Raw genomic sequence first — 7985 nt, forward strand, 5'->3', positions numbered from 1 at the left:
CACTCTTTCCAGCACCTCACTTCCATGGAGCCCCAAAAGAAGGGAGAATTGCGATGCTATCCTTCCTTGGCCTCCGTCCTATGCAACCTTACAAAAGACACTCATCCTTCTCTAATCGCGACTCGGTGAATAAAACCTGCTCTAGTTCCAGCAGATAAAAAGCACATCCCCCAGCCCCTGCTTATCTTCTCTGGTATCAAGCCACTGGAAGCCGTTTATCTCAGGTGCCTTTAACCTGCGGTTATCAGCCTGCTGGACTCATTTAGGGGAGCTCAGCTCGGTAACCTGAGACAAGGCTCCATTGATTGTCGAGAGCGTCCTTTAGATTCCACCCTCTCTGGGTAAACATCGCCAAGGAGCTGGCCTCGTCCCCCCCCTCGTCCCCCCCCCAACCGAGCCACTTGCAGCAAGCGACACCTCCCCTCATCCGAGAGGTCGCTGCCTCTTAAAACGTCTCGCGACGAATTCCTAAGGACAAAGAGGGGTGCATGGATGTGCGTGTGTGAGAGAGAGATCCAGCAGGTGGGCATTTAGAGCTGCTGCGGGTGCTCTGACACCTGACTGGCAGGTGTTACGTTCATGGGGTCTCCAGCTTACTTCCAAAGGCTGGGGAGGGGGCCCGCAAGTTTGCAAAAGGAGCGTTTGCAGCCAGAAAAAAAGCAAAAATGAGGGGTCCTCCGCGTGTTTTGCGCGCGCGTGCTGATGCCAGAGAAGCGGACAATTCTGCAGCTCTGTTACGTATATTGAATCCCAAGGGGTCTTGTTAACCCAGGGAGAGAGCTGCAATAGTCAGGATGAACCAAACCCACTGTAGCAGGGGATGAGGATGATGAGGAGGATAACAAATAGTTGAAACATTTTGGGTACTCACATGTGGAACTTTTTGTGTGGGGAGGTTATCTGGGTTGTGAAGGCGTCCAAGTGTCCAGGGCTCTTAACAACTAAATACTTTACGGTTTATTAAAGCAATATAATAATTGCTTGTTTCTTTCTTTCTTTTTTATATCACCATATTGCCCAAATCCCATTAATCAATACAGCTTTGAAAGGTTAAAATAGAAAAGGTACGCAAACATTTTAAATAAAATATAGGTGCCTCAGGCATATTAAGCACGTGTGGGTGAGCTTGTTGTTTATCAGGGAAAAGCTTAAAAATCATTTTAGTGTCTTCTTTTTCACTCCCTTTCACAAGTAACACAACAGAATCTAGGGATCATCAGAGGTATGCGCTTCATTCCGAGAGCCATGGATTAAAATTCGTCCTGGCCGGTTGGCTTCCTCCGATTAATCAGGACATTTAGCTGATTAATCGACCCATTAAAGTGCCCTAACTCTCCAACAGTTGGACTTCATCCCGGAAGGCGCACTTTTCTTCCATTGTCTCCCGAGACAGACCGATGACAACTAACCAAAGCATCCGTGGGGGGGAGGGTGATGGTTTTGTTTTTATTATGTATTTTGTGTTTTTATATTGTACTTTTGTGCTGCGAACCGCCCTAAGATCTCCAGATGAAGAGCGGTATACAAATTTAATAAATGAACAATGGTTTAGAATCCAGTCTTGACGGTGGGCGTTATGGGAGGCGAAGACCCTGCATGGAAGTCGGTGGGACTTAACATCTGCGTTCTCAGGCCGAGCTGCTTCTTCGCTCGAGGGTGCTCATTTCGTTCTCCGCCAGTCTTCAACGGACTGAAAAAGAAGTTGTTCGGTTCTATTGAAGCAAGACCCACAGAAGGCGGTGCTGGCGGGGGCTGCCACAAGGGCTGAAGGACCACACTGGTGGTTTTTGTTATTGGGAAGAATCACCATTTTGCTGGAGAAAAGCAGGAGGAAATGTATATTTAAAGCAAACATAATAAGAGGGACATCTCTAACTATGTGGACGTGCCCTGTCTGCTGCCCACTGAAAACGGAAGAGTTTTTAAAAAGGAAGAAGAAAAGGTGCTGCAGGAATCATGTCAGCCCCGGCATGGCCAGCTCAAGTGCTGCCCCGGGGCGTGTTGGCGGCTGCCCCCGAGCATCTCTGGGAGGTCATTTGACTGAGGGCGGCCTGGACTTGCCCAGCGTAGCTCCAGCTGCATCACTGGTCCCCGCTAGCTCTCCAACCCCTTCAGAGTGAACTTGCTGCAGAGTCCTTTCTGAAGGGCGGGGTACTCCGTGGCCTGTTACTGCATGAGCTCTCGCTGGTGGGTGGAAAGGCGCAGCTCTGAAACCCCTTCCATTCAAGGGGTGAATTGCGGCGCTCAGGCTTCGAAATGCACTTCGTTGTCAGTAGGAAAAGGTTCGTCTGGACTTGAGGGCAAGGCTCTTTTCGCTTTTAACATTCACATTTCCACACTGTTTCATCGATTCGATCTGTGTGGTTTATCGACTTCTGGAGCCCCTCCCAGAGGAATCTGAGGATCGACGGTCTGTCTAGAAAGGGCATAAATAACACCAACCGCAACTTGCTGAGGAGCAGATAGGTCGTCCCTGCCCAAACGCCCTCTCCTCCAAAACTACTAATGGCATGCACAGAAATTGCCATCCTATCCACGTCCTATTACTCTTCTCCAAAGGCGGGTCCCCCCTCCTAAAGCGCAGGCACAGTCTCGTCAGTTTCGACGCTTGCCCACGGCAGGTCCTCTCCTTCCTTTCCACAATGTTCCTCTCCGCATCGTTTGCAGCGGGGATCCTGCCATCGCGCATTGTTAGCTGGCTCGTTCAGTTAGAGCTGACGGAAGTGCCCCCGGGCAAAGGCTGGTGCTGACCGTGGCGAAGGCCTCGCCTGTGCCGGGTGGAAAGGTTCGACGAGCGGGCAGTGCTGTTTACTGCGCAGAATAGGAGCCAATTCCTATGAAGACCCAGCCCCCCATGAAATATTTGAGGGGTCCGCTCCCCCCAGTTGATTGGCATTGCCATTCAAATGGTGTGCGTGTGCATAATTATGTGATCAATTATGCGGGATGGAGCTTACCTGCCCCCGCTAATTTATTCAAGTTGGCACCCCTGCTGCCAATGAAGTCTCACCAGCTTCAAGTGGGCGCTCCTAAGCTTTCTTGGAGGTAAGGTTCTCGTGGTGTCCCCGGGCCTTCCTTCCAAGCAAACTCAACCTTAAAATCTCAGTTTTTCGTAGACAAGCGCTGGCAAGAGGGAGAGATCCAGGTTTATTTGCAGCCACTGGTTGGACCGGACTCAATCCCAGCCGTAGACTACCGAAGGGTTAAAAAGAGCGATCCCGACCCCCCCCCCCCCGCCGGCCAAGTGCTTTGCGCAGAAGTGCCGCGCGCAGCTACGCTCGAGAGGAGGACTATGTCTTTGGGGATGTGCTCCGTCTTGCAAAACTATTTTTCAGGTGGAGTCTGCTGATAGCAGCGTTTGCAGACTCCGAAACGTGATTTTCCGAAAAGCATTTTTCGGCTTGTTCAGGCCCAGTGAGCACGGAGGGGGTGCGAAGATGGGGCTCAGTATTTACAGTAGAAATCAAGCATGAAATTGAATGTTAACCATTTCTTTTAACAAATGCAAATCCAATTGAAGCCGCAGAGGGAGGACCCAGTTAGAGGTGTAGCAACCTAGCGGAGCTCTCGCGAGAAAGGAAACATAACGTTGACATTTTGCTCAAGAGGTTTGAGAAGCGCCGTCCCCAAGAGTAAGTTAAATGTTAAATGGTAGCTCTGAAAAGTCTATTTAAAACTAAGCATGGGATGATCCAGGTCAAACGAAGCTAATTTAACTCCCTTGGACAGACTTTTAACCTTTTGCTCATTGTGACTATAAGCCAAGTTCTGGAAGTCTATCGAGAAACAGGTAGTTGAGATCAGCAGTCATAAGGAAGTTACTTGCAAATAACCAGTTAACTTCCATGGTTTACAAAAGAAACGCACACCCACACCCACACACACCCCTAATAAGTGTGCACAGGATCTCAATTTCTTAAAAAGCGGAGCTGCCTCCTTTATAGTCTCCCTTGGGAAAGCGACCAGCAAGGGTTGGGCTGGGGGCTTGAGTGATGTTTCTAAAAATGTTAGCTCACTTACAGGCTGCCAATATCTCCAGGGCATTTGCTCCCAAAAGCCTCCAGGCCAATCCCTTAGGCAGGGCCTACTCAAGACATTTTGGCAGCTGTGGTGAACCACCAAATGGTGCCTCCCCTCCAGAGAAGAAAGATGGAATGAAGATCACATCGAACAAAGGGAGAATGAAGATAGCTCAGTTGGTTAGAGCACGGTGGCAATAATGCCAAGGTTGCAGGTTCAGTCCCCTTATGGGACAACTGCATTAAAGGGTGTTAGACTAGAAGATCCTCAGAGTCCCTTCCAACTTTACAATTCTATGATTCTATGATATTCAGTGGGAACTATTGTCCCTGTGGATCCTGCTGCCTGAGGTGGTTGCCTCACCCTGCCTCATGGGTGGGCCGGCCCTGCCCTTAGAGAGGAATAGCTAACATGGTCCTCCAGAGATTGTCAGACTCCAGGATCCCTTAGCTCCAGTGGCCAGGGTTCAGGATCTTGGGAGCTGCAGTCCAAGCACCTCTGATGGACCACAGAGACAGCTCCTCCACCTTAGGGTGAATTAACACCTGACATGCCCTCCAACATTATTTTTGCACCTGTGTGTTGAAGTTTCTCATGAGTGTACATCTTCCATTAAGCACGTGGGAGAAAAGAGAGCAACTAACAATGGAACCCTAAGTCTGCTTCGACTTCATTCCCAATTGGACTTACTGTGTATAATATTACAGAGTTGGATGGTGGCCCAAATGTTCCATGCTGGAAACAAACGTGTATTCTCACACAAAGCTTAATACCAACATATTTTGTGGTGACAGCAGCCACGAAATTTAAAGACGCCTGCTTCTTGGGAGAAAAGCAATGACAAACCTAGACAGCATCTTAAAAAGTAGAGACATCACCTTGCCAACAAAGGTCCGTATAGTAAAAGCTATGGTTTTCCCAGTAGTGATGTATGGAAGTGAAAGCTGGACCATAAAGAAGGCTGATCGCCGAAGAATTGATGCTTTTGAATTATGGTGCTGGAGGAGACTCTTGAGAGTCCCATGGACTGCAAGAAGATCAAACCTATCCATTCTTAAGGAAATCAGCCCTGAGTGCTCACTGGAAGGACAGATCGTGAAGCTGAGGCTCCAATACTTTGGGCACCTGATGAGAAGAGAAGACTCCCTGGAAAAGACCCTGATGTTGGGAAAGATGGAGGGCACAAGGAGAAGGGGACGACAGAGGATGAGATGGTTGGATGGTGTTCTCGAAGCTACCAGCATGAGTTTGACCAAACTGCGGGAGGCAGTGGAAGACAGAAGTGCCTGGCGTTCTTTGGTCCATGGGGTCACGAAGAGTCGGACACGACTAAACAACTAAACAACAACAACAACAACAACAACAACAACAACAACAACAACATCTTATTGAGCAAACATGTGCACTGCCATCACATAATATGGTTTATAATGAAAATGGGGAAAATAATCCCCAGAATGTCCATTTGCATTGCAGATGTTTGTAATGTAGTGGTTAGAATGTTGGAGACCTGTGAGACCAGAGTTCAAATCCTTACTCGACCATGAAGCTCATGGGGTGACCTTGGGCCAGTCACTGCCTCCCAGCCTAATCTACCTCTCATGGTGGTTGTTGTGGGTGTTCAAAGAGGATGGTGAGAATCATGTATGCCATCTTGAGCTCCATAGAGAAAAGGATGGGATATAAATGTAATGATTAATAAAACAAATGGTTCTTTTCCACTTTCTGTTCAAAAAGAGGATCAACCACAATTCAAATCTCATAGTTGAAAACCATGTTCACCCAGGAGAAGTTAACAGCTCATTACTATTGTTTTTTCACTCTAATCTGTAATATAAGGCTGGGAAATAGCTAGAAGATGTTCTGAAATCATTTTCTCTAATCAGTAACGGGGTGGAAGGAGCCTTTCACAGAATTGTAGAGTTGAAAAGGACTGTGAACGTCATCTAGTCCAGCTCCCTGCAATGCAGGGCTGTTTTGTCCAACATGGGCTTGAACCCGCAACCCTGAGATTCAGAGTCTCCTGCTGTCTCCAAGGTAGCCCAATGCTCAATGAGTACCATCGATGGAAAGGAGTAATCAAACAGCTCCTTTCCCTACAGCTGCAATCCTAGCCACACTTTGAAATAAGCTGCATTGAACAAAAAGGGTCTTCTATAGGTTGGAGCTGCATGTTTCTTCTGGTTTGTCTGACACACTTTTGAGATCTTCTGTTACAACTTTGCTTTGGGTACCTCCTTTATCGGAAAGGAAACAGTGCCCCACAACAAAAGAGGATGCTTATTCAGGCGTGGCACCCCAGTTTAGGACCACCCCTTCAAGAGCTGCCATGTAATCGCAAGATGGGGTCCAAGTCCTCATCCAGCCATAAAAAAAGTCTACTGGGTTACATAGACCAGTCACTGACTCTCAGCTTAACCTTCTTCACAGGGTTGTGGTGAGGATAAACTGGTGAAGAGATAACCATGTATGCCACCTTAAGCTCCATAGAAGAAAGTGGGGGTATTAGTCTAATAATGCCCACTTAATCCCTCCAGCACCAGTTTTCCTTGATGCAGGCACCTTCTTTTGTTCTAGGCTGGTTTTGATTGGCTGTGGTTATTGTTTTATTATTGATTTACAGCTATCAAGGAGGCTGTAGTTAATTGTTTTATTATTGATTTTTATTATGATTATTGATTGTATACCACCTTGATATCCCCCAAACAATGAAGGATGGTATGCAACTGTTTTAGGATCTCCTGATGAAATTACAACAAATGGGAGATATTTTGGCATCTGGAATAAGAAGATCCCTTTCATGTTTAAATGAATAAGGAATTTTAAGTATCTCGTAGGGTATGAATATTCTGGAAATAGTAATACTACACAGGGAAAAGGAGGTGGGGAATCGCCTAGATTAAGAAGTTCTTCTATGGTGTCATTCTCCTCATTAGGTTCTTCCTGATTTTTCTTCACTGCCCTCCGGAGAGCAACAATTCTCTTGCCATCCCAAGCCTGTTAACTGGCGACAGTGAATCACAGTCCACTTTAATTCAATTTGCTTGTCAAATTAGATTGAGCAACAGTGTTAATCTTTTAGATTTACTTCTACAGGTTGGATTTTATCTCCCTGTTCTCACAACTAGGATATTGGGGGTGGGAGGGTGTTGGCAACCCCTGCCAGGGCTATACCACTTCAGACTGCAGGTGAGACACTTGTGTTGGAAAGCGACTCCCTGTAGGTAGAAAATAAGCATGTCAGGGAGACTTCTGACCAGATATACTAGTTATGCATCTGCCAGGGAAGGAGACATTCCATCATGTAAGGTTCGAAGTAGAGGTTGACTGCCTCATCTGTAGTTGCTTTGCAGGATGAGGCTTTTCATAATCCTGTGGACCTTAAGTTCTGTGTTGGCAGTGGGGACCGCATGGCTGAAGGACATCAGTTGACTGTCAGTGGATCTCTGGCAGTTTACAGATGAATGGAAGCACTTGAGTCAGAGCCAAGGGCCACCCAAGCAGCGATTCTGTTTTCAAAGGAGGACAGATGTCTCTAGGAAGCCTACAAGGGTTGCATGGAGGTAAAAGCCCACCCTTTCTGTGTCCCCAGGGTCCCCTGCTCAGGGGTACAGGGAGGTTCTATCAGGACTGGCAAACTGTTACAGACCTGCCCTTTATTCCACACACGTCTCCAGCTACTAAGCCTTGGAGAGCCCTATCAAAGAGGGCTGACATAGCTGACATAGCCATTAAGGTATTGCCTTAATACAGTTTTAAAGCACGGGTGTCAAACACAAGGCCCGTGGGCCGAATCCGGCCCACCAGACCTCGTCATTTGGCCCGTGTAGCCGCTGGCGGCCACCAGCCTTCACCTTTTATTCTCGCTTTTTTTTTTTTACACAAGAAAGCCGCCTCTTCAGCGCATGCCTACAAGCCAGAGAATGTCTGCCCTCAAGCGGCACCGCGGCCCCCGATGAATTTGA

The sequence above is a fragment of the Podarcis filfolensis genome (assembly GCF_964270895.1).
Source record: "Podarcis filfolensis genome assembly, chromosome: 7".
Lineage (NCBI taxonomy): Eukaryota > Metazoa > Chordata > Lepidosauria > Squamata > Lacertidae > Podarcis > Podarcis filfolensis.